A 27,544-nucleotide genomic window follows, 5' to 3' on the forward strand; every position below is an offset into this window, starting at 1 on the left:
ATCTCCCCTCCTGGCCCCTCGTGGACATGTGCCAGAATAATTCTCTCAGAAAGCTTACCCAGGATTGAGGTAAGACTAACTGGCCTATAGTTTCCCGGGTTCTCCTTCCTCCCTTTTTTGAAGATGGGAACCACATTGGCCCTCTTCCAGTCCTCTGGGACCACACCAGAGCACCACGAGTGGTCATAAAGCCGTGCCAGGGGTCCCGCAATGACCTCAGCTAATTCCCTCAGCACTCTGGGGTGGAGATCGTCCGAACTAGCTGATTTAAATACATCCAGTCCCTCCAGAAGTTCCCTGACTTTTGGGTCCTCCCTGACCCTTGGCCTAGGTGCGCCTCCCCTGGGGCCTGAGGGGGGCCTGGTAGGGGGCCTGATCTGGTCCCTGCTCAGAAAAATGGAGGCAAAGAAGTCATTAAGTAGGTTATCTTTGTCGTAGCTGTGACGACCAAATTTCCTAGCATGTCTTGCAGGGGCCCCACATTACCTGGTACTTTCTTTGTGCCCCCTATGTATTTAAAAAAGGACTTCTTGTTGTCCTTTAGCCGGGAAGCTAGTCCCAGTTCCATCACCTCCTTGGCCTTCCTGACCACCCCCCTACATCCTCAAGCAAACACAGTATAGTCCTCCCTGGTGATGGCCCCTCCCTTTCATTGGGTGTACGCCTCCCTTTTAGCTAGAAGACATTCCTGGATGCTTTTGGTGAGCCATGGGGACTTTTGCGCCCTCTTGCTCCTTTTGATCCATGTTGGGATTACCTCCCTTTGGGCTTGCAGGAAGTGTCCTTACTGATTCTTAGTTTTGGATGAGAGATTCCAAATGCACATGAATAGAGAGAGTTGCCAAGGGGTTAGAATAGGGGATTAGCCATCAGATATTCCAAGTTTTATTCCTTCCTTAGCCACTGGCTTATTCCTGGTTTATAATCCTAGACATGTCATTTATTCTTTCTGTGCCTCAGTTTACCAGGGTATAAAACAGCTGTTGTGATTTGTCTATTTTGTAGGTAACATAGAAAAAGTTGGCATTTTTAGACTCATTTAAAGATGACCTGGAAGTAGAGCTGGTCAGAAATGGGAGTTTTTGTGCTACTGGACATTTCACCACTTCAGAATTCCTGCTATCTCAAACTGGGACTAAAACTGAAATGTCAAGAATGGAAATTCAAGAATAGTTTGATTCAGAAACATTGACAAGATTGTTTTTATTTTTATAATGTCAAAATTAAAAAATACAGTATTAACTATAAACATAAAATACTATTTTTTAAAGATTAAGTCAAAACAAAACGATAAAGCACAATGAAATTAAATAAAGTTGATAAGGTGAATGATAAAAGCAAATGATAAAATCAAAAGTAATAATTAATATTTCAATTTTTTCTGATAGACTTCAAAATAAAAAAACCACCCTGAAAAACTTTTGAATTTTGATGAAACATCATTTCTGATGGAGAAATGGCCCATTTGAAAAATTGTGGCCATCTCTATGGAGATTGTTTTACACTCTCAGAGCCCATACTACATGTGGAGTCATGTATTTGTGGTCCCTGGGTTCAAATTAAGGGTAATTCTGTAGTGTGGAAAGCATCTGCCATTCCCATACCTCTGGGCTTGTGCTGATCACCGATTGGTACCATGAAGAAACACCTTCAGTTCTGCAAGGGAAATGGGGTTTGCCTACTTCTGTGGAAATTACAGATGGATTGCCTTGCTGTCCACCATAGGAAAGCTCATTGTGTGAGAACCCTCCTGAACCATCTCCTTCCACTTTTCGAAGCACTCTTCCAAAAAACTCAGCGTGGGTTTAGGGCATCAAGAGGCACAACCGACATAATCTTCATTGCTCACCAGCTGCCCGAAAAATGCCAGGAACAATATAAACCTCCCTAGATGGCCTTCTTTGACCTCACAAAGCCTTCAACTCTTGAGGGATCCTTCTGAGATCTGGATCCCCACCAAAATTCATCACCATTCTTTGTCTGCTCCATGACAGTGCATAAGCAGTGGTTCTCGCTAATGGATTTATCACGGGTGCCTTTGAGGTTAAGACTGGAGTTAAGCAAGGCTGCATCATCACTGCAACATGGTTCTCAATATTCATTACCGCAATGCTACATCTACCTACCAAGCTTCCAGTCAGAGTACAGATGAAGTACCGGTAAATTGTTTAATCTTAGCCAACTCTCAGCCAAAACCAGGACTACCCTGATCTCAATCATTGGGCTCCAGTACGCTAATGATGCTGTAGTGTGCACTCACTCAGAAGCAGATCTTCAGGTAATTGTTGACATCTTTACCAAGACACAAGAAAATGGGATTGACATTTAACATTCAGAAGACTAAGGTCCTCTATCAACAAGCTCGTAATGAGCAATCTCCAGTTCCAGCCATTCAGATTCATGGTGAGACTCTGGAGAACACTGAGTACTACCTGTACCTCAGCAGCCATCTCTTACAGAAGGTCGACACAGGTAAAGAATCCAACATTATCTGAATCTAGTAAGAATCTCCTCCTGTCTGTTCTCAGCTCTCCCTCCCTTCCCTTCCATGCTGAACAGCATCTCCCCTCCCCTCTCATTCCCTGCCCTCTCCTTGTCCTCTGCTTACGCTGCTGCTGTCCCTCGCTGAGCCTGGTTTCCTGCTGGAGCAAGGCAGGAGCAGCTCTAGAGCTGAGCATGGAGGGAAAGGGAGGGGGTGCCCAGAGGGGAAATTATCACCTGCTTTGGGGACTCAAAATGAGTCCCCAGCTACTGTTCCTTCAGCATCACCTGAAAGGAGGTGCAACCACAACCCCTCTGGATCCATCCTTGGCTTCATATACTGGGTGGTAGACCACAGCCAGATGAGGCACTTCAAGAACTAGGACTCTATTCTTTGTCAGTCGGTATGTGTAACTGCTTCTTTTGCTGTAGCTCTCTGTTCCTTAGACGTAAATATCCTGGCTGTTCAAAATAGGGGCTGGTAAGAGTCTGATCCTTTCTGGCTGTCCCTGATAACTGTTCCAATGATAGCAAAACATTGGGAACCTATACATGTGCTGGACATCTTCTCTGTGCTAATTTGCATCTGTTGGAGCAGACTTGATTAATTGAGTCTGCTGGAGCGTTCCAATTAGCTGTCTCTGTGTCATGTGTATTCAGTGTCCTCACACTTCAAAATGGCAACAGAAGTGTTTTAACTAAATGCCCCATACCACCTTTTTGAAACACTGGACACTGAATACAGGTGATGCTGCAGAGCCACTCTAATTAAAGTGCTCCCCCACCAACCTGGAGCACATGTAAAGATACCCATTGTAATTTCAGAGGGAGAGAGGAAGAAAAGCAGGTCGGCATGCACAAAGGGAGGGTTGTTAGTTTGTGACAGTGGTATTCAACCTTTTGGCTGCACAGGCCAGCTGTGACACACAGCTGGTCTGTGGGCTAGATCCGATCCTCTACACCAGGAGCTGGCCCTGCACTGCTTCCACTGGGCCCTGTGCACTGGGATCAGGCTCCAGGGCGCCATGCTGCTCTAGGCACCCTATCTAGGGCACAAGGCTCCTGTGAGCTGGATGACAAGGTGCTGGGGGCTTGATGTAACCCATGGCCAAGGGTTTAGCACCCCTGGTTTAAGCCACAACTATAGTATTAAGCTAAGCCAAGTTCTGAAAATTGCCTTTTGGAAAGCATTAATAATAGTTAAAAGTAACAGTTGTAATAACCATTAGGGCTGTGTGAAGCTTCAGGTGCTGATTCAATTCGGAGGAGATTTGACCCAGTTCAGTGGCCGAATCTCCAAATCCAAATTGAATCAGGGGACCAATAAAAAGGTCCGAACTGATTTGAAGCTCTCCAAATCTTCAGAAAAAATTCAGAGAGATTCAATGATTTGGGCAGTCCCTGCCTGCTGCAGCAGGGAGCTGGAGCCGACTCGGAGCTGGTAAGTAGGGGGCAGGAGAGGAGGGGGAGGAGACCATGGGGGGATCCCTGCCAGGCCACATCCCCTGCCTGCTCTCCCAGCCCCCTCAACCCCTGCCCACTCCCCCAGCCCTCCCATGGCTACCCTGCCCAGCCCCAGCTCCCAGTGCTTTAAAAAAAAGCCCCATACTCCAGGTGCTGCCGGGTGGGAGGGCAATCCCCACTGCCCCCCACTGTCCCATGCTGCATGGGGGGCTCTGCCATGAGCTCCCTGACCCCCCTTTCCCATGGCCCCCACATGGCTGCCCCACTCAACCCAACTCCAGCCCTTTAAGGAAAAAAAAAACCAAAAACCCCTGAACTCACCAGCTCCTGCAGTGGCCTCAGGGCTTTGGGTGGCTCATGGAAGAGCTCCCCACATGGCATGGGGCAATGGAAGGCAGCAGGAATCACCCCCCACCGGGCAGGAACCAGTGAGGCCGGAGTTTTGGGGGGGGTTTCCCTCAAAAGGGCCAGAGCTGGGGTGGGTGGGGCAGCCCTTGCTGGGGCCGGGAGAATGGACAAGAGATGGGCCTGAGTGATTCAGAGATTCGGCAGCAGCCAAATCTCCGAATCAGATTCATCCAAATCGATTCAGGACAGTGATTCAAATCATTCTCCCCCAGATCAGCCAAATCTGAATCTGAAATTAATACTAGCCACTTCACAGAAGCCTAATAACCTTATGCTTTACTTTTTGATTTAATTGTACATAGACAGCTAGAACCCAGGTGAAATAATAGTTTTCATTAACTAAACATATTAAGACATAAATGTTTGTTTTATGTTAAGTTGATATAAATGTGTGTATGCAAGAGAGGATCAAAGGGGAAGCTTAAAGTAGTTCTAGAAGGTGTCACAACCAGTGGGCAAAAGGATTCACAAATGACTGATGGGTACCTTCACCAGGCCTCCTAACAGGCAGTGAGATACAGGTAGTTTACTTCACTTGCTGTATGCTGTTGCCTAATGATTTTTTTCCTTAGTTACTTAAATTTATAATTGTGCTTTGCGTTGAATGGTTATCTTCCCCTGGTCCTCTGAACTCTCTCCTCCACTTCTTGACTTTGGGGGAAGGAGATGGACTTGTAACAGAGTTACCAGTCTGACTTTGACTGAGTGCTGTTACAATTGTCTGTATACCTAAAAGGATCCATCTAAAATTACCCCTATGAAGGATTCACCCAAGCAGAATTATTTTGGTTCAGATGCTCAGTTGGTACAAATAAGGATAGCCAGCCAAGAAAGTAACCATCTGTCTTTAAGTATTCTGGGTCCCCATCTCTAAACTATCATAAAAGAATATTCAAAATTAATATATTGTTTTTCTCTCCCCAGTAGATGGCACCTGAATACCATGAATAGTTCAGGTTGCATGCTCATGTTCAGGTAGAGGCCATCTAAAGCTTCTTCCTGAACTTTATTTAGAAAATTAACTCTCAAACAAATTAACAAGTAGAAGTCATGAAATCTGGAGATATTTGGATTGCTTTCTCACATAGGCTGTGCCTCCTCTTACCTGAGTTGGTGGCAGGAAGCTCAGGCAGGAGTAAGCATGGCCACTGCCAAGCCATCAGAGCTCCAGCGCACCCGTGCTCTTTCGGGAAAGTGAAAATAGAAGGTTTAGCCAGCAAAAAGGGCCTCTGCAGTGCAAGCTAGGTCCTGCCTTTCCTCACTTGAGCTGATGTATCCGAGTGCTGTTCAAAGACTTTCACTAACTATTTTGTGGGACTGCACAAGATCTCATTTTGGGCCATCCATGAAATGATTTCCTCCCCCACTAACCTCCACTTCGTGGGTTCTTAAATTTTGTTCCATTTCGTTCTATTATGAAGCATCCAAAAAACCGAAAGCATACAAATTCTATGGCTTTTGGGGCTCTTCTAATCACCTTAGCTCCTAATTTTCCTTTGTCTCTAATCTCATCAGGTTTGTGACAGGTTTTACCTTTTGTAACCTACCATTTCTGGTCTGATGTTTTTCTAGACAATAGAGAAGGGGCAGACATCTGGTTTATGATGGAAACTGACCCAAGTGACAAGAATGTTGCCACTCCTGAGTAATAGCATGGCTTTCTCTTCACAATAAACTGGAAGACCTCACAGCCAAACTTTAAGGATTACATTACTATTAGAGATGGATAAGAAGGGGCAAAGAGTGAATTTTTAATAAAAAACTGTCATACTTTTAATTTCAAAACTGAATATTGCCAGTTTTGATGAGAATCTTGAATATAAAATATTTTAATTAACACTACATGTGGTTGAGAAATGGCTTGGCAGATATTGCAAACATTTCACTATTTTTCTGATTTCCAAATTTGGAAACTTACAATTGTTAACATTTCCAAATTAAAAAATACGTATCAGTCCCATTTTGGAGATGCAGAAGAGAAAGTGGGAAGGGAAAGAGAAGCATTACTTTTGTACAGGACACGTTTTAAATGACAGTGATGTCTGAGGACACATCTGAAGGAGGTCAGATGTGTGATTACAGTTAGGTATACCCAAAGTAGCACTGAAAATAAAGTGAAGCAAACCCCAGCATGAGCTGTGCTCACTTGTCAGGGACCCTGGTTGTGTTCTCCAGTTGTTAGCCTAGGCTGAAGTATACGTTGCCATGACTTCTCTGCTATTTTCTTCTCCACTACCATTACAAGTTCACACCATTACAAGTTCAGAGTAGATGCATCCTGACACATTGTGTTGCTTTGCGTAGGTCACAGAACACCTGTGAACGTCCATTTTCACATCTACAAAATGGAGCTAATGTGACTTAGCTATTTCGCAAGAATAGGGTGGAGAGGGGGAGCCATGAGACAGTTAAGGTTTGTTAAGTAATGTTCCTGAGTGAAAATTATGGCAAATTATTAGTGTGATGGTTGCATTCATAAATAGTATATACATGGTTAATAAATGATCTCATAAATTCTGCCAGGTAACAAGGGCCAAGTTCAATTTAGGAGTTTTACACAAATTTTCTCTCTTGGTTTGAGCCTGCCACTCAGAAATCTGGGAAAACGAGCTACTTGGGTGTCCCATGTGAACAGATTTCCCCACTTGCAAGCAGTATTACACTGCAATAGGGTTTATTGAAGTAGAAGCTAAATGGGATAAAGAAACAGTCTTAGGAAACCCTCAGTAGTCAGTTGCTCATCTAAGCCATTGCTCAGTCAAAGAGTTTCAAGTTCTATCTTAGTCTCACACAGGGTAAACTTTGTAGCCAATGTAGCTCCTAACCCAAGCTTTCTTCACTGCCACTGGAGGGTGCTGATCTGGCCACTGTAGAGCATGGCTTAAGGGCAATACTAGGGACTGCTGTCAGGGTGCAGCATTAGGAAATGCTGCTCTGCCCACTGCCTCCAAGGGTCACTACCAGTCCTCCATGCTTCTGAGAGGCCTCTGCCATTCCTTCATGGGTCTCCACTGCAGGTCTTTAGTTTGCTACACAGCAACAGCTCTTTTAGACCCTGCCCTACATCAGTGGTACGTTCTGGAATTTTTTTCAGTTCTTTTAACTATAGTGAATCTTAGGCTTTCACCTAAACTCATATAGAGTCCTGTACTTGGAAGAACTTTTATTTTAAGGAGCTGATTGAAACCATTTAAAGAAAAATTCACTTATATTTTGCTGTAGAACTGAGGCCACCCCACTGCAGACCTCTGCGCAGCTTAAAGTGGGGGCTGACCTGTGTATTATTTGGCATTGACAACATTTATGTCTCCAACTTCAAAACTTGAAACAAAGGACTGGTGGACATAAAATCGGTCCTGCCTGCAATTTACAACTGTATACTTTAACCTCAAATGATGCAACAGAAGACCACAATGTGAAAACAAGCATGAGTAACTCTTTAAAACTGTTATTAGTAACATGGCAACGTGATACGGCAAAGCCAAGGCTCAAATTCAGGAATTACTAAAAAATTGAGTTTTTCTTGATTCTGCTTTCCTGTTTAATTTCACAGTAGTTTGTCTCCATACTTTCACTCTGTCTGAAAGAAAGAAAATCATTGTGATGGAAAGGGGCATCCTAGGTCATTAAATCCAGTCCCCTGCTTTTGCAGGCGACTAGTTGCACAAAAGGATCCAGAAGAGCATTTATTCTGTCCCACCTCACACACCTCAGCCTTATGCTGTTTCAGTCTCCTCTAATAAAACAGATTCCCTGTTCTAGTAGCTGTTTTCTATAGCTGCTCAAGTTTCAGTTCATCTTTTTTTAACAAAGATGTCCTGATCTTGAGACAGTGTTCTAAATTGGGTCTTACCACCACGTTGCACCAGGGTATTACAACTTTCCTGTCTCTGCTGAAAAAATCCTAACGCACTTTGGAATTGCATTAGCCTTGTTTACAGCTCCATCGGATTAACAGCTTGTTGTTCTCTTAAAATTAACCAAGAAACCTAGGTTTTTCTCTTCCCCACTTTGTCTCCAGTCTATGAGTTCCCATCTTATGACAAAAATTTTGTATCAGTTCCTATGTACATGATTTTGAACTTTATACTATCAAATTTTTCTATTGCTTCACCCCACAAGGTTAACACTTCCTCTACAATAATCCTCCTCCATATTAGCAGTAGCTCCCAGTTTTATCTCATCTGTGAATTTTATAAACACATATCCAGTTCTTGCAGCAAGGTCACCAATGAAAAGGTGTTGCTTGGTCCTGTGGCCATGGACCAAGCAATCCCCGCAACCTCGCCTGCCCAGCTGGCCCTAGAACAGGCCCCAAGACTGATCCCTGAAGACCACCACCAGAATCATCTCTCCAGTCTGTCAACGTAAGCTAGTGTAGTCTCCCTTTTAGCTAGTTCCTTAACTATATCACAATTATTACATCAATCCCCATTTTTTCCAGTTTAGCTAATAAGTCCCTAATGAAGCACACAGTACCAAGTACTTTGCTTAAATCTAGATAGATTAGGTCCACTACATTGACCTTAATGAAGTCAGTTATTTTGTCATGGAAAGATAGTAGTTCATTGCACATAATTTTCTTGGATAAAACCATGTTACATTTTGCCCCATTTCTTTGATTATTTCCATATTCTTGAACATCTATTCTGAAACGTAACCTAATAGGCCTTGGTCACTTTCTCTCCCTTTTTGAATATAGGCACTAAATGTACTTTTCTCCAGTCATAGGGTACTGTCATTGGGTCACAGGGTACCATCACAGAGTGCCTCAGTCTATAGCTTCACTCTAAGTATGTATTACTGGAGTTACTGTTCCATGAGTTAGTTCTTTCCTGGTGGGAAATTATCAGGAGAGGCCAATTCCCACACAGTAAGAGCTCTGAGCTCCAACATAGGCCTTCATCTCAGGTAAAGCAGGATACTAAAGGAGAAATGCTCTCTGAAAACCTCATAGGGGGCAGGACTACGCATGCACTTTAATGTGCAGTGGCCTATTCTACTGCACATTAAAGCATCACAGCAAAAACAGTGCTAATACACCAATGCACAGTCGAATTAGTCTACTGTGCATTAAACATCACTAAAAAGGCTTTTGCTACTGTGTATTAGGGCAGTCTAATGCACCTTTAGGTAGTACCTCATATTAACACATATAAACTTGCCCAGCTTGGAGCAACAGTAGTCCTGTATCTGACAGTGGCTGAAAATTGCCATAATACTCAGGCACATACATGGAACATAAGTAGTTTGAAATAAAGATGAACATAAGTAGTTTGAAATAAAGATACCAAACCAGCTACCAGGAGTGGGGGATGCTGAATAACAAAATATGCTGGTTAACTGAGTGGCCCGAACAGTCGTCCTTGCCTGTTCGGGTGCTGCTTCTCCTGCCGTGTCTGGGGCATTGTTGCCCCCCCCTGCAGGATCACCAACCCTGCAGGATGGGGAGGTGGGCCCCATGCAGCCTGCTATGCTTCCAGGCCGTGGGGGCTGGGCAAAACAGGCTGCTTTGCCCCGGGCCGTGGGGGCTCGGAGAAACCAGAAGTGCCACAGTGGGGACTTCTGGTTTCACTTTACCTTACAAGCTGGCATGCTGGCTTGTAAGGTGCTGGTTAGCAGAGCTTTTCCTATATTTAAAAAATAGCACAGTTGTACAATTGGACAAACTATGCTAGCTTCAGCTGTATTGGAGCACAGTTACCCGAGGTCAACAAAATAGCTTAAGTTATCTGTGTAGATGGGGCCTCCATTCCTCCTCATCATTTCAATTAAAATAGATGCAGCAGGTTTAAACCAATCTGAGGTCCATTACCTCAGAGAGGAAGGGAAAAGCTAAGTGGTATTAAGAAACAGACCGTGAAATTGGAGTGTGTCTTGTCTTTCTGCTCTCACATGTGATGGCCTCTTGAGAAAGAGATATCTAAATGAGAACACCATGAGAATGTGCTTGTCAGTTCCTTTGTGTACCATTATTTTCCCTTTGTAAAGAAGGTTTCTGCCTCTGTTAGCAAAGACTCTGAACAAGTTTTCAATAGCGACCCTTATTATTTTTGTGTTTCCTCTAATTTATGTTTTTAAGGCTTGTAAACAGTGTAAGCAGAAGCCTGCATCTCATTCCCAGATACTCTTTTTGAAAGGATGTTATCCTATTACATCCATTATGGATGAGTTGAACTGTTCCTCATTAGCTGGAGCAAGGAGCTCAGTGTTCAGACTTAAATCATAGCATTTTGTTCTAAGTCCAGGACAAACCAGGGAGTTTGCCTTACTCTGTTGTACCTTTGGGCATCTGTTAAACTTTCCAGCTGAGTCAGGCAAGTAGGTGGTGTGTGGACATGCAGCTGAAGCATGGGGGAGAAAAGTCTACATTTGCTACATTACAATTTTATTCAGTTCATCTACTGAGGCCCTGACCCTGCAACCTGATAACAGGTGGGCAGGTGAGGGGGTCATACCCACCACCCAACCTGGCTAAGAAGTGCACATAGCCTATTACTATTGTTACCCTATCCCTAGCAGCCTTGTTTCTCCTCCACCTACTCTGCCCTTTCTTTTAGATAATGAACTCTTTAGAGCAAGGACTGTGAGTTATTCTTTGTACAACAGCTAGCACATGGGGCCCATGATCTTGTTAATTTCTGGGCACTGTGGTGACATTAGAAGAGCATTTGCTCGTCTGTCCAGTGTGTGTGTGGGGAATGATTGCCTTTCTTTCTTTAAGAGTTAAGTTCTTAACAGGGTGGAAGAGCATGCTAACAGCCTGGCTTCTGCTTAGCATTCTTAATGCTGTTAGGAGTCCCCTATGGTTCAGTGGTAAAATCCTTGCCTACTGCATTGGAGACCTAGGTTTGATTCCTAGCCATGGAGGCCCCAAACATCTTGACTCAGTCTGGTCTTTGGATTCTGTCTCAGTGACCTGAAGGGAGGATGGCAAGTCTGGGCAGCCTCCACTGCTCTGAAAATTCCTGTCTGGGAATATACATCAAAGGTCTGGGTGGCCCTTGTACATACTCCATGATCCAGGAGGATTGATGGTTGCCACTCTACTGTGTAGTGACAATAGCAGCCCACATGACAATCTGGCCTCCAAGGTCCCTATTTCCAATGAACTGACCCTGCAAAAAAACCAGCTATAAAATTGGAGACTCATCTGGCTTACCTTACAGGGTCAGGTATGTGACTGGTTTTGTTGAAGACAACAAGAACAACATAAAAATAGCTTTCTGGGGTTACTCATATCTGGTGCCTGCCCTCCTCCATTGATACTATTCATTTGTTTATAGGGTTTCCTTTACAGTAAAGTTTCACTGTCAGCTCTCTCCATGATTGTCTTTGAGGATGTGCCTACTGCAGGGGCGGGCAATTATTTCAGGTGGAGGGCCACTTACTGAGTTTTGGTAACCCACCGAGGGCCGCATGACAGGCAACCAGGGGCAGATAAATATTAATTTTCTAAAATTTTTAGGGGTCCCGCAGGCCGGATGGAATGGCCTGGCAGGTCACATCTGGCCCATGGGCCGCATTTTGCCCACTCCTGGCCTTCTGTGTCCCTGGTACTCTGAAGGAGAGTCGTGCTGGAGCACACACCTGCTCACCCACTCCCACTCATCCAGGCCAAACTTAGAAACATGATACTGAAGCCATCTGTGCCTGCTCTTGGTATTGATGGAGACAGAATTCAAGAGCAGCCACTGGGAATGCCCCTAAAGTACCTTCACAGTCCCAGTTTGGGGGTTGAAAGCAGCAGTGGATAGGGGGCCATGCTCAAGAGTATCACTCCCCACAACAGTGCTGTCACTGTGGGAAAGATGCAACCCAAGAGTTGTGTCTGCTTTCAGCACCAAAGCACCTTCATGAGACTATTACCCAAACCTATGACCAAAGCTTTCCATGCACATATTAACAGCAGGCACAGCTGATAAACTAAACTTTCCTACATCAAGGTAACAATTTCCCTCACTTCTGCATGATGGAGCATTCTCAAAGCATGTTTTTGCCTGGAACGATGTAAAAGGGACCAAGGAAGATAGAGAATAGGCCTGTTATGTACAGTCACACCACAGAAAGTTTTCTTCCTGTTCCATGTAACATACTATGCTTTTGTAACCAATGACAAAACCCAGTATAAAGGCCACCAAAGCAACCACTGTTGCAAATTGAAGGGAAAATTCCTTCCTCTCTTTTGTACGTTCAAAAAACCAAGACCCAGCGGAAGAGGTACCAGGCTTTGTGTGGCTTCTAGCTGGCTAGGCTCAGAAGATTTCTCCCAAATGCAGCAAAGGGAAGTGTACCCACAAGGGCTCTGGAGAAGGCTGAACAGGCCTGTTTGTCAGTCTCAATGGATGAGAAGGGGTCTATGATTTGATGACCTCAATTTTAGGACTCAGTGTACAGGATGGAGTAGCACTGATGATGTTGCAAGCTGGAGATAGAAGGAAGATGCTTGTCCTCTCTTCCTCCCACCCTTGCAAAATGCTGGTTTTGTGTGACAGAATAGTGTGAGGTTTTCTTCTTCCACCAAAAGACCTGCCACTATAGGTCCTATATGGATACAGAGGAAATTATGGGTTGTGAGTAGGGAGCTGTGTTGTAACTTACCCATTACTTCCTGTCTTTTCCTCATCCAGAGAGTTTTAGACCAGAAGAGGCCATCTAAAAAAAACTATTCTTCCCTGTGGCATAAAAACAAGCCAGAAAATGTTTTCCAGTAGTCCCCACAGTGAAGAGAATTATCCTTTAGTACTGTATCAGTGAACATTTAGTCCAATAACCTGTGGCTGAATAACAGCATATCTTTGCACAAGACATCAGATATCCATTGAGAGACTCCATAGAAGGATGTATTTGTTGCTTCCCTATTACTTAGCAAACAAGCCTTGGTTCAGAGTCAATTTGGGGTATTTTATAAAGATTCTAGGCCAGGACAGTATATACATGTGTGAATTTGTAAGTCAGCTTACTCATACTCAGTCATAATGCCTATTAAAAAGAACCAACTAGATATTGTAATTTGAGGTAATTCAATGAGTTCTGCCAGTTCCAATTAATAATTAAGTTCAGCAACTTGTACCATTGATTAGATTGGAACCAGTGATGGCTGAACCGCTCAGGTCTAGAATTCCAATCTGGCTTTGGATAACTCTTGTAAGTCTAGTAACTGTGTTTTCAAAGCTGTCTAAAGGATTTGGATGTCCATCTTCCACTCAAAATGAAGGCAAATTGGGTGTGCAAATCCGCACCCATCTATATTTTTCTGTGTGCGCCAGAATTGATGTTTTTATTTAGGATGCAGAGGAAGACATGCTATGCAAATAGTAAATTGCTAAGTCCTCCAAAAAAAATTAGTATGGCTTTTATGTGAGTTCTTAGAAAAGCTTAGGTTCACTCCTTTTATCTGAACTTCAGTGATTAAAACTGCATCATTACAAAGTAGTTTATATTACTGCTGTGCCAGATCTAACATTACTGTCCTTATTAAAGCCTTTGTGACCACCACATGACCTTGTGATGCAGCATATCAAAAGCTCTTCTTGTTGGAAGCCTTGTTAATAATTGAGACGGTAAGTGCTTTCCCTGCATTATTTTTATTAAGCCAAGTGACAGAAAAAGGTGGGTGGTAGTATTATCCACTTAAGGAGGGCCAATTATGTTTTTGTCTGTCACAATTAGCATTTTTGCATTTTGTGGAGTCGGACATGAAGCCAAAGTTCAGAAACAAGTAGCCACAGCTTTTCACTTGACCTCCATCACAGCAGACCTACAATGTGTTGCTAATCCTTTTTTAGATTCATCTCATCTAAGCCCTAATTAATTTTTAATCCCTTATTCAAAACTTCCACTATGGCTCCACTTTATTTCAGGAAGCTTTCTGGAAGGCATGGAGCCATCAAAACTAACACATCTCATTTGTTTGACAGTTTTATGGTTCACTTGGAACAATTTGCAAATCTGTCTGTCACTCCCCTCCTAGCGACTTTGTAGCTTTTCTATTTTAATCCCAAAATGGAGAGCACAGCTGTGGAATGGCCCCTTAAGTGAGACTTCTAGACTGGAAAGATAGTTTGAAGGAGCGACTACTAATGTTTTGTGTAAGAGTTTATTAAAGCGTTTTATGACTTTGTTTTTGTGGGCTGTCCAGCTAATACTACGCTAACATGATGATGTCCAACTGACCCCCCTTGTCGTTGGAAACCTGGACCTGGAGTGCTAAGAATGTATCCTTCTTTTGTCTGATCTTAAGGAGTCATTCCATTGGGTTGTAACAGTCGTAGTCATTTAACTTGGACTAGCCAGAGAGAGAGAAAAGTTCACCCTGTAGTAGCCTGGGTTCCAAATCCAACCTGATGGAACAAGGAACACTTTCCTGTTGCAAAAGCCACAACAAACCCACTCAGTGGCCAGGTACAAACTGGCAATACAAGAGGAGAAAGGGAAGGGGCATCTGGGGTAACTGGCAGTGCAAGCCCTCTTAGAAAGGGGCATTTCTGCATGAGGTGGAAATGGGATCCTGCCTTCCATTCTTGTGTATGCTAGCTCACTGTATTGGATGGTCACTGGTTACCCGTTAAGCTGGGATACCTCTTAAGCAAGGGGCACTTCCTCCCTGTGCCCCATAAATGTATTGCACCATGTGCATAATAATACCATGAAGCAATACCCTTCAGGTGGCATGTCCTTTCCTCTGCACAGCAAGGCTGAAGTTCCTCTTGGACCCTAGTTGATTTAACAGTTTTAATTACTGTCATATTAGTGATACACAGCAACCATTGCCATTCCCAAAATGAGACCCTAATTTAACAATGAGCATTTGAAATAGCCTCCTCATTTCACAGCAATTCTTTATGGTATTTATCTTCATAATGTGAATCCGGGTGAAATAAAGCATAGTGTATTAATACAGAGGGCCAGCATTCCCAGAAACCTTATGCTGCTACTGAGCCCAAGGCAGCACCAGCTGCCAAAGAACAAGAGCACTAATTCACTCAGATTCTAGCTCTCGCCATTACAGGGCTCCCTGAGTCATCCACTAGCTGTACTATTACTTCAAGCCATGCTATTCCAGAATCAAAGTACTTGTTATTAGCTGGCACCCAAATAGTTCCTGAAAAACACATGCTTCTAAGGCTGTCCAGGCCACCGTTTTTGGAAGAAGTGCCTTTAAGGCATGTCTAAAATGGAGCTGTGACAATACAGCACCAGCTCTGGCCTCTGTATCATGAGTATCAGAATCACATTTTTTTTGCTCTTATCAACAGTCAGCATAATAAAGGCAGCACTAGAGTTGTACTTCTGTTTCTTCATGGCCATCAGATACTTTGTGCTCTTTGCTTGACTGTGTATTGGTCAGTGTGAGCCAGGTATGTATAAACCAGCAGAACTGAACAACTTTGGAAAGTCAACATAACTGCAAATGTATTCAAGTTAATGAGAGCTGCACAAATACAAGCAAAAGCCTATTTTTCTTCTGCAGCTGCACATTCTTGGTGCTGATGGTACACAAGAGAGAAAGTTACCCAGCTTGAATCTCAGAGCTTGAGTTGTCTTTGTAGCACTAGCAGTGAGGCCAACTATCTTTTTGATGAGCAGACATTGATAATCTGAAACATACTAGAGGACAATGTAGGGTCCCATGAGGCTGTTTCTCAAAAATTATGGGCAGGATCTGCAGGTTTACAGAGGTGGCAAGTTAATAGAAAAGGAGTTGAAGCTCTGCAGGGTTTAAGACCTCTGTTCTCTTTAGTAGCAGGAATGGGGGCTGGGGTGCTGTGGGTGCTAAGATGCGTGGTTGACAACCCAGAAGTCACAATGGAAAGCCACAGCAGAAGCACTCACGGTGTGGCCCTGTCAGATTCCAATGAAACTGTGAATTCTGCTAATATACCTTGTTACAAGAACATGAAAAAGGAAGTAATCAGCAGGAGTATAAGTACATGGGTGCAGCCTGTGCTATATATGCTTGAACAGGGCCAGATCCTTAGCAGCTGTAAATTAGAATCACAGCATTGACTTAAATCTTACCAAGTATTTTTTTTCAGTTTTCCCAGCCTTCAGCATTGATAGCTTTTTCAAACGCTCCTTCCCATCACATCCAAGTTACTTTGTTACTGTTTGCTTTCTGTAAACCTACGCCCTTGAGCTGCTGCATCCTGTGACCTCATTCCTTCCAGTATTGTACTCAAGGAGAGTGTCAAAGGGCAACAGGCCCAAGGGACTGGAAACCCCTATGTCAAGGATAGAAGGGTGGCAAAAGAATGCCAGAGGTCCTGGAGAGTGGCCCGGGTAGGGCCAAACGCAGAGGAGACTTACCTGCTGCAGGTATAGCAGCCAGAGGCACAGAGCGGTGGCTGGCACCACCCATGCAGTTTTTGAGCATGCTGTCAGTGCAGTTGGAGTGATGCAGAGATGTGACATCAGCTGGCACTGGGGATTGACTACAAAAGCCAGCACAGTAGGGCAAAGAGACAGGCAGCAGCGTGGCAGCTGCAGGCTCCCAGACGGCATGTCTGCACACACAACACCCTGGATATACAGAGGGGATACCTGGGGGGTGCTACCCCTATCTTGAGAACAACATCAGCCTAGTAGAGGAAGACCCAAGGATCTGAGTACCCGGAAACCTATAGGGACCCATAAGTGGGAGGAAAGGTGCAGCCTCCCAGTTTTGTGCTTTACTTTCACATCAGTTTGTTCACCGTTTTTTAGGACATTATACTTGGTAGCATATTACTGCTAGCGCAAGGAGACTAGGAGCTCCTGGAGACCCCAGGCCAGAGGACCAGACCTTTGATGGGTCCAATTGCCAGTCCTATCAGAGAGAGCAATCTCTGAGAGGTGAACTATGATCTGAAGGCCAACTTAGACTGCGAGTAAGATTTAAGTTTTCGTTTTTGTTCACAGAACAGGGTCAAAAAGTAACCCTGTCTGCTCTGCAAGAGCCCTGTAGGTGCTCAGTTATCAAGCAGCCTCATCTTAGGAAAGCGGTTGAGCCGGCTGGGGTCAAGGGGCAGACCTAGGCAGATAGAGGCCTAGGCCATTAATAGCACTGTGAGACACCTACAGGTTGCCACATGGATGGAGTATAGGAAAGGAGAAGCCCCAATAAGTGTCTGCACAGAACATGCCTAAGAGAATCTATAACACATTAAAAACCTCTCTCATCTCTTTCTGAGACCAAGACATGGCAAGAGAGCAATGGGAACTTCCCTTAGGAAGAAGCACCCGGTGGATGATAGTGCTGAAAGTCACAAGTGCCCAAGTTTGGGTCACCAGGCCCTGAGTCACTCGGGAGCAGTTTTTCAGGCTCAGACAGGCACAGAGAGCATGGTTACTGCTTCCACATACTAGTAGTCATCATGCCTTCACTTAGCAGCTGTCTGTGATTAAGGAGCAAGTATAGGATAATTTCTCCTCTAGTCAGACTCTATAATTTCCAGATTATAATTTCCAGGAGGGCAAATGCCAGCTGTGCTGACACAGCCCCGCTCACCCTGAGGCCACTTGCTGTACCTCTACCAGTCCCACCACAGCCACCCCCACCCCCACCCCCCATCCTTCCCACCAGTTCCACCACAGGCTTCTGTTTTCTATGGCTCCCATTAGACAAAACATATTAATGGTGACTGGTACTTAATGCCACCAAAATCAATGGAAGTATCTGTGGAATAAGGCCAGAGAAGATTGCAAAATGTAGCCTTATGAAATGTAATCACCTTTTTGGTGATACCTGTTTGTTTGTATTATTATTCAATAACTATTTGGGGAGTAAAATCCTGCACAGTTACAATGTTCTTTGTAGAGCTGGGAAAATAAATGTGGGGGGGGGCGGTTATCTTAAAAACATCCCCTTGTTAAAATTTTAAATCTGGAAAATCCTAAATTTTGACATTTTAAAAACCGTGGGGATATTTTACAAGAATAATTCATCACATTTTTCCCCATTTCCCCCTCATTTTTAGGTTTTTTAAATGTTAAAATTTCAAATAAAAAAACCCCAACCAGCTCTAGTTTTGTGAACTTTGGCCATAAACATTTTAATTCTTGCAGATGTTCACTGTCATTTCTGCTTCTTCCTAGTAGATGTGCTCAGTAGTTCACTGCATGCTCTTCAGTGTCAAACTGTAACTTGTTGGCATTGTAAATACTTTAGATGCATACTGACACACTTCTTATTTCTTTTCTGTCTTTTCTTGACATTCCACCAAGTACTAATAATGCCCACTGGATCATAATTGCCATCATTTTATGTCACTCGTGACTCATCTTGTGCTTCCTGAGGCCCCCATATTTGTATAGAGACAAGTAAAGGACTGATTTTTCAGCCTTGAAGTGAAAGAGTTTGCTGTCAATGCTCTTCACCTTTTGTTTCAGAACAGCTATATTTTCTGCATTATTTTGTATGAACTCATCACATGGATAAGGGAAATGAGGTTGATGTCATATACTTGAATTTCAAAAAGGCCTTTGACTTGGTCTCCCATGATATCCTCATTGGAAAATTGGAAAAATGCAGCCTTGACTACTTTATGGTCTGGTGGCTAGGTAACTCGCTCTGAGGTAGGACCCAGAGAGTATTAATAGATGGAACTGAGTCAACATGGCAGTGACCAGTGACATCCCTCTGGGTTCAGTACTTGGACCAGTGCTTTTCAACTTGTTCATAAACAATTTGGAGTCAGGTGTTAAAAGCATACTGGCAAAGTTCATGGACAACACCAAACTATGGTGGGGTGTGGTCACTCTTGAGGACAGGCTGGGGATAGGATGACCTGGACAGGCTTGCAAGGATCAAAACCTGATGATGTTTAACACAGAGAAATGTAAAGTGCTCTATCTGGGGAGAAATAATCCGCAACACACTTATAGGCTCAGCAGTGCTACACTTGCCAGCGCCACAACTGAAACAGACCTGGGTGTCATGATAGACCACATGAGCCACCAATGCAATGCCATAGCTGGCAGAGTGAACAAAACACAAGCATCTCAAGCAAAGCTAAGGATGTCATCTTCCTGCTCTACTTGTCCTTGATGAGACCACAGCTGGAATACTGCATCCAGCTCTGGGTGCCGTACTTCAGAAAGGGTGTGAAGAAGCTTGAAAGAGTCCAAAGGGAGGGCCACGTGCATAATTAGAAATCTGGACAGTAGGTCATACGAGGAGAAGCTGAAAGACATGGGACAATTCAGCCTGGAGTAAAGAAGACCTAAAGAGGTCTTGGTGGTAGCCTAAAAGCATATAAGGGGCTTACATCAGGGCCTAGGGGAGCATCTGTTCCCCAAGGCACCCCAGGGGAAGACAAGAAACAATTGACACAAACTGATTGAAGATCATTTCAGATTGGACATAAGGAGAAATTTCTTCATGATTTGAGTGCCTAGGTTCTGGAACAGACTCCCCCCCCCCCCGGCGGTACAATTACCCACCCTGGAGATCTTTAAAAAATAACTTGATGTGCACCTTGATGGGGTCATCTGACCCCAGCAGTCTTTCCTACCCAAGTGCAGGGGGGCTGGACCTGATGATCTTGTGAGGTCCCTTCCAGCCCCTAACATCTATGAATCTATAAACTACATTTCAGCAGCTACTCTCTGTCTGAAACTAGTGGAGTCCTATGGGCTGAAAGTTGTTCCAGAATGCAGCAGCAGATCCTTTGAATTAAATGAAAGTTGTTATTCTTCCCCTTCATGACTTACCTTAGACACACACCTCTCAGTAACTCTAATGCAGATTGATATAAATACTTTAAGATGCTTTAATGAAGCACTTTTATCCACTCTATCCTGCATGAGAGCAAATTACTGTAGTCATTAGTGACTCTATGTGGGCACTGCATGCAGAGTAGAAGGTGAACAGAAATAAAAACAAGTAAATAATGCACCACACAGCAATATGTTCTCTATTAGATTTTGTCTCTGAGTGGCCTTTGCACACAGCCCCATGAGCAATATGTTGTCAGTCAGGGGTGGCCAACCTGCGGTCTAGATCCAGCCTGTGGCATGGGGTGAGTTTGACACCCCTGTTCTAGTACAATGGTACTCAACTTCTTTAGATTCAAAGCACCATTCAGAAAATGCCAGCTCTTGGATTTCACTTGCTTTCTCACTATGGAAAAGTACTAGAGCAATTCTTCTGTTGCAAGAAACTCTGAAAGACCACAGCGGTTAGAAATATTTTTGACACTATGGATTCCTGTTTGAAATCTCTGGGTTTATCTTGTGAATCATGTGTAGGCATTTGCACACTGAACAGTGCTAATACTGTGTGGCACCTGTGGCACCCCAAAAAAAGTTCTCATGAAACTGCAGGATGCTGTAGCAACTTGATTGAGAATCATGGCTCTAGAGCTTCTATGAAGGAATTAGAGCATCTTCCATTATTGCAGTACTGCCATCTCCCATCACCTTGCAGAAAAAGGGGAAAATGTCACCGAACGAGCAGTCACCTAAAGAGCAGCAGATGTCTTTCCCTATCTACCCTTATCTTGCAAATTTTGTGGCTTCAGTTTTCCAGATGTAACCCTGCTACTATATCTATGTTCTGTATGACAAACTCCATGATTACAGGGAATTATGTCCCTTGGCTGCATATCCCCACTGGTATGCACAGGTTAGAGAGTGGAAAAATTTTAATACTTGTTTTAACAGCTTTTAACAGTTTGAATATAAGGAGCCAGGGGAGTCAGGCTTGTGTGCACTGGCCCTGCCTTCTAAAGTGTAAAGTTTATCAGGGTACTGATGCTGTTAAGGGAAAATTGAGTAAAAGTTTGCTGTAGGGTCAGCATTTACCCCAGAGCTGGGCAAAATACTGCCTGCAGGCTGCATCCAGCCAGCCAGCTGATTGAATCCAGCCCACAGGTGGGCACACACCAATTAACTATATCTGGCCTGGCTGGTGGTGGCCCCTGCTGCAATTCAGATGGGACCAAGTCCCAACTGGTCCCACCTGGGGCAGCATGTCCTGCACTCCCAGCCTCCCCACTGCAGGACCCCAGTGCCAGCCAGCTTCTGGGCAGGGCTGCTGCTGCCACTGCTGGGCTCCCCCAGCCTCCAACAACTCCTCCTCCTGTCCCTGCTGCAGCACGCTGGGCAGCAGGTAGGGAGGGGAAGCTGCAGCACTGAGGGGACCAGGACTAGGGGCAGGCTCTGCCTACAGCTTGCTTTGGTCCTGCTCATGCATGGCTGGGCAGGGGAGTGTATGGATGGACTGGGGCAAGGGGAGGGCATGAAGGAGCTCTGCTGCTCACAAAGCCCCACCAGGCAGGCACAGGACAGGCAGGTAGGGCAGAAGCCAAAGCAGCAGCAAGATCCAGCATGGGCTTGGTTGCAGCCCAGCCAGGCAGGCATGGGACAGAGATCAAGAGAGGCAGTGGTGCCAGGCTCAGCCCCCCTCCTCTCCTAGGGGCTTTTATTGCTGCCTGCCAGTGGCAGTTGCTTTCCCACCCCTTTGTTGCGTGCAGTGAGCCAGGCAGGCAGCGCCGAACCCCTCCTCCTCTCTTTCCCCCCACCCACAGAGGAGCTGGGCTCAGCCACATCACAAAGAGTGGGCTGAGAAGCAGGGTGTGGGGAGAAGACCACCCACACGTGCACACCCAATCCACCCCCCTGCAACCACACACTCTACCCCCCACGATACCCACACACCCAACACTGTCCCAACACACTCCACACCTAAACCACACCCCCACACACCTCTCCACCATACACATAACCCACACACACCCATTCCCTCCCAACCACACCCCCCTACCACCACCACACACAATATACAAGCAACACCCCCCCACCAAAGGAGTCCTTCTTGGGCAAAGAGAAAGATTTCCAGTGGCAAAGGTCAGGGATCAGGAATTTCAGCCCCAAGATGACGACCAGGGGGCAGGGCATCTGTCAAAGGGCGAAGCTATCCTTCTAGCCCTTGATGCCTCACCAAAACTCATTAAGCAGCCCTCCAGCGGCAATAATTGCCCACCCTTGGTTTACCCTGACCAGTTCCCAGCAAATCACAGTTCAAGTAAGTTTCTCCCCACTGGTGGGGGAAGGAGTTAATGTGGAAGACGGCCCAGGGCCACAGGCTATCGAGGTTCTGCTGGGCCAGGGCCTGGTAGGGGCATGGGCATCAGTAACACAGTGCTGCACAGTGTTCCCACGTGCTGTTTCAGGCTGTGCCATGTGGGTGCTGCTGGAGCACCTGCCAGAATTCCTGCCTAACCCTGGCATTGCTCCTGCTTGATCCCAGTGCAGCTCCTGACTAAGTCCTCAGCATGTAGCTACATCAGGCAGGAGCCACACCAACTGCACCCATGTGGCCTGAAGTGGTGTGCAGTAATATAGCATGGCACCAGCCTGGTCCTGCCAAGTGCCAGGGACTCAGGGTTGGGGAGGGGGCACTGGGAGAAGGGAACACAGCATGGCACCAGCCTAGCCAGGCCCAAAAAACCTGTGGCTCCTAGCCCCTTTCTCCCTGACTCCCCGGCATGCGGCCAGGTCAAACAGGAGCTGCTCCAGCTGCAGTCACATGGGCCGAGGTGGTACATAGGAACACAGCACAGCACCCGTCTGGCCCAGTGACTCGGGGCAGGGGAGGTGGTGCAGGGAGAAGAGGGGGAACAAAGGTTAGGTTCCCCAAACCTTTGTTCTCTCTTCCCAGGGGTAAGCAATTATTTGGGCTGGAGAGCCACTTAGGGTGTTTTGGTGAGCTGTTCCAGGAGGTAGGGGATACTGGTCCACAACAGATCAACAACACTCCTTAAGTGCCCCTCCGACCCAAATAATTGCCCACCCCTGATCTACTGGCTACCAGATTCACCCTGCATGGGATGAAGAGAGAACTATGAACATACTGACTACCATAAACTTGTTAATAGTTGGTTGAGGTAGTCTACTGATTAAGGGTTTCCTAAGGCTGCTTGATGTCCCTTGTCCATAAATCCTGTTATAGTTTAATGTCACTTGTGAGTGGGGAAGTTTGTTTACACAGAATCATAGAAAATTAGGTTTGGAAGGGACTTCAGGAGATCATTAGTCAACCTGCTGCTCAGAGCAGGACCATTCCCAACTGTAACATCCCAGGCAAGGCTTTGTCTACCCAGGGCTTAAAAACCTCTAAGGATGAAGATTTCTCCCTGGGTAGCCTGTTCCAGTGCTTTACTACCCTTCTAGTGAGAAAGTTTTTCCTAATATCTAACCTCAACTTCCTTTGCTGCAACTTGAGACCATTGCTCCTTGTCCTGTCAACTGCCACCACTGAGAACAGTCTAGTTCCATCCTCTTTGGAACCACCCTTTCAGGTAGTTGGAGGCTGTTATTAAATCCTTCCTCACTCTTCTATTTTCCAGACTAAAAAATCCCAGTTACCCCAGCCTCTCTTCAGAAGTCATGTTCCCCAGCCCCCTAACAATTTTTGCTGCCTTCTACTAGTCTCTCTTTAATTTGTCCACATGCTTTCTGTAGTGGGGGGCCCAAAACTGCATGCAGTATTTCAGATGTGGCCTCACGAACAGAGGCGATGGAAGGCTAAGATTAACAGGGCTTAGCCGTGCCAAATGCAGGGCAGCAGGTAGGGCCACAAAGCAGCCTAGCAGCGGGCTCCAGGTGGCTGCAGCAGAGGTGAGGAGGGGTGAGTACACAGAGGTGAGGGAGGGAGTGGGGCTGGGGCTGGGGGAGGGGTTGCACAGCTGGATGGAGCTGCAAGCAGCTCATCCAGGAGGCACAGCTCCTGCTGTTACACTCACCCCAGGAAGGCATGGGGGATGCATGCCCCCAGATCTGCATGTGGGGCGAGGCCAGGCTGCTGCTGTGAGCTGGGGCCAGGGTGGCACCGGGCTCTCTTCCCAGCAAGGGGCTGGGCCAGGCTGCCCTTGGGGTGGGCAGTGGTGGCACTGGGAGTGGGGGGCTGTAACCACCCCCAAATTCACTGTAGCCCCCCCAACTTCCCTCCCCAGCACTGTCAGCACCTGCCTCAAGTGCAACACAGCCAGGGCTTCCCATTGGGAAGAGTCCAGTGCAGCCTCGCAGCCCCAGCTTGCAGTGGCAGCCTGCCCTTCCCTGCACGCAGATCCGAGGCATACACCCCGTGCCCTCCTGGGGTGCACACAGTGGCAGGAGCTGCCATCCCCTCCATGTGCCAGGAGCCCCTTGGATGAACCGCTCACGGCTCTGTCCTGCGCCCCACCCCGGCTGTACAGGGCCTTCCCCTGCCCCAGCCCCACCTCCCTCCCTCACCACCATTACAGGGGAGCAGATTGAGGCCCCAGCCATGAGGGAGGGAGTGTGGCACAAGCAGAAGCAGGGGCTGGGATGAGTGGGCCCCAGCCAGGCCGGGTGATGTGTGCCTCCCTGGTCTGTGCACGGGGTGGAGCCGGCTCCCTGCTGTAGCTGCCCCGTGCCCCCTGCCTGCCTGGCAGTGGGACACACATGGAGTTGTGTGGCTCTTGGGGCAGCAGCTCAAAGCCCTGCATGCATATCAGGTGGGGATATGTCACCCCAGGCCTCCACTTGCCCCCCCACCCAACCTGGCTGAGGCCTTATTCACCCCAGCCTCTGCTCTTGCCTGTGCCCAGCTCCCCCCATCACTGCTGGGGCCTTGATCTCTCCCCCACCCCCACAGTCTTTTCCCCTCCCCCCACATATTTACCTGCTGCCAGGGAGGGGGGAGGCACGCACACATGTGCTTAGCCCCCTCAAATAATGTTTTCTCCCTCTGCTCAGGAGTGCTGAATAGAAGGAATAATCACATCCTTCAATCTGCTGGCAACACTCCTACTAATGCAGCCCTGTAATCTTGTTAGCCTTCTTTACAACAAGGACACACTGTTGGCTCATATTCAACTTATTGTCTACTGTAATCCTTTGTTGCAGAATTGCTGCTTAGCCAGTCTGTCCCTAGTCCATATCGGTGCATGCGATTGTTCCATCCTAAATGCAGGACTTTGTGCTTGTCCTCATTGAACTTCATGACATTTCTTTTGGTCAGATCTTCCCATTGTCTTGGTCTCTCTGAATCCTAGCCCTACCCTCCAGTGTATCTACTGCTGCCCCCAGCTTGGTGTCATCTGCAAACTTGCTGAGGCTGCACTCCATCCCATGTTCCAGATCATTGACTAAAATATTGAACAAAACTGGCCCCTAGACTGACTGGCCCCAGGACCAAGATTGGAACACCTAGGCCAAATGTATATTCCCAGGTTTTTGGGTGGGGGCTCGAGTGAAGAGAATGAATTTATGTAAAACCCTAAATTAAAGTGGGCCCTTGTTACTGCTGTCTGGTGCCTGGCAGAAGAGTTATACAGTACATACAAAATGAGGACGAACTGGGCTCATTCCAGCCATCACAAGTATGGATGCAATCTTAGTTTGCGCTTTTACAAGTGAATCACCTTGCTATATGGTATAGATCAGTTCACAGTGGACACATCCATTACTGGTGGCTTTCTAATAACCATTATTTGCTGGGTTTTTTTCCTTCTGGCTCTCATTATGCAGAATTTGTGTCTCATTTTAAATGTTCTCTTCCTCCCATATGCTCTCTCAAAGCCAAACAAAGACAAGGGGTTATCTTCTGGCCATAATGACATCAGGTTTTCTACTTATATTTTTGTCTGGAGGCACAGGAGGTATTGCTGGCTTGGACTGTCCCAGAAATGTCGAAGCTTATGATATTCACAGAGCCATGCATTAAATAAAGTATGCATAATTATTTATGAAGATCCTGCTGTCAACCTATACATTTAAGCACTACCTTATATATGCAAAAATTGCCTGGCAAATTCCACACAGCATTGACTCTGCCCCTCAATTATTATAGTGCCACCTACCACAGAGGTCTATCTGTACACAGGCCAAGCTCCCCATAGTGAAGAAGCTCTGCTGTGTTGTTTTATTTCCCCTCAATGCAACTGAGAACTTTACTGCAATCTCTGTTCAGGTTGCAGAGTTCTTGTGTTTTGTGCTGTGGATTAATTTGGGGATATACATGGATGAGATTTTCAGAGCTACCTAGGGATCACCAATTGATATCCATTCTAATGGCAATTGGCTTCCACATTCCTTAGGTAGCTGTGTGTGTCTGAGTGTCTGTGTTCATGTGTAAAAAAAGAGAGGCTGCAAACATTAATATAGATAGCATTGCCATTCCCTAAATATTCCAAAATCACAAATCTACCCCTCCCATAATTGTGAAGATTTTCAAACAGATCACCTCACATTTTTTTCATCTGTCTCTTGTTTTTTGACCTCCCCTTCTGCCACTGTCTCTCTTCTGTGTATGTGTTGGGGGAGAGGAGAGTGGAAAGAGCCATAATTAGTGCTACTAACTCTGTTGAGAGGGAAATGATTTTGCTCATTGCTATAGCAGCTCCAGTTGGCTGCCAGATAGTACAGAGCTTCCAGCTTCTCCACAAACCCATAAATAATGATTAATTAAACCCCATTCCTTCCCCCACAGCCTCACACCTGCCCATCCCCCTGGCTGACAATTAATGATGCAACCCTCCCAGCTTCACTTCAGCTTCTTCCAACAGTGAAGAGGGTAAGAGAAGGGTTCAGGAGCAACAAGGAGCTAATCCATTTTTATGAGAGGGGAGCAGAGCCACTCTGAGCTACTGAGCAATATCTGTTCCTTCCTCCCCCACCTGGCCCCCAGGAGAAGGATGTTGCAGCTCCTTCCCACCCCTACCCAGAAAATCCACTCCACAACTAAGGGGCAAGAGGCAGAGCTCTGTCTGCCTGAGGCAGTAGCCCCTATTTATAGGTAAGGGTGGTAAACAGCTGCTTCGTAGGGGCTCTCATTAAGAAAGACTAAAGCTAACAAGAATATAGTTTCTTCCTGCACAGGGGGAGGGACTCCCTCAGGGGCTAATATTACAAGACCTGGGAGCTCTGTGACCCAGATTCTACTCCACCTATTAGGCACGTAAGTGGACTTCAGTGCCTACACGTGCTTCTATTTCTTCCTGCTTCAATCTCTGAAAAACAGCTAATGCAAAAGGTGGGCAGATGCTTCTCACTGCTTTGTTATGCTCAGTCTTAAGGGCCAGATGATGGTGTGTTACTGAGGTAAAAAAAACTCTCTCTCGGTTCATTTCTTTGGAGGCTCATTGAATAACAATCCTTAGGCACACATTGTTGGTGAGACAAAAGGTATATATTTGCAAATAGGGTCAGAGGGAGAAGACAAAAGATCAAAACCCTCTGCCTC

General features: G+C 45.9%; 1 long non-coding RNA gene across 1 annotated transcript in view; it reads left to right on the top strand.

The window, feature by feature from the left end:
• The window catches only part of LOC109323349, a 21,941-nt gene extending 2,204 nt beyond the window's left edge, over positions 1-19,737 (top strand). The window contains exons 2-3 of the long non-coding RNA XR_002104628.1: positions 5,869-5,879; positions 19,578-19,737. This is a non-coding gene — a long non-coding RNA (uncharacterized LOC109323349). The remainder of the gene's footprint in view (positions 1-5,868; positions 5,880-19,577) is intronic.
• Positions 19,738-27,544: the final 7,807 nt, after the last annotated feature.

Source organism: Crocodylus porosus, unplaced genomic scaffold (genome assembly GCF_001723895.1).
Source record: "Crocodylus porosus isolate Cpor-Errol unplaced genomic scaffold, CroPor_comp1, whole genome shotgun sequence".
NCBI lineage: Eukaryota > Metazoa > Chordata > Crocodylia > Crocodylidae > Crocodylus > Crocodylus porosus.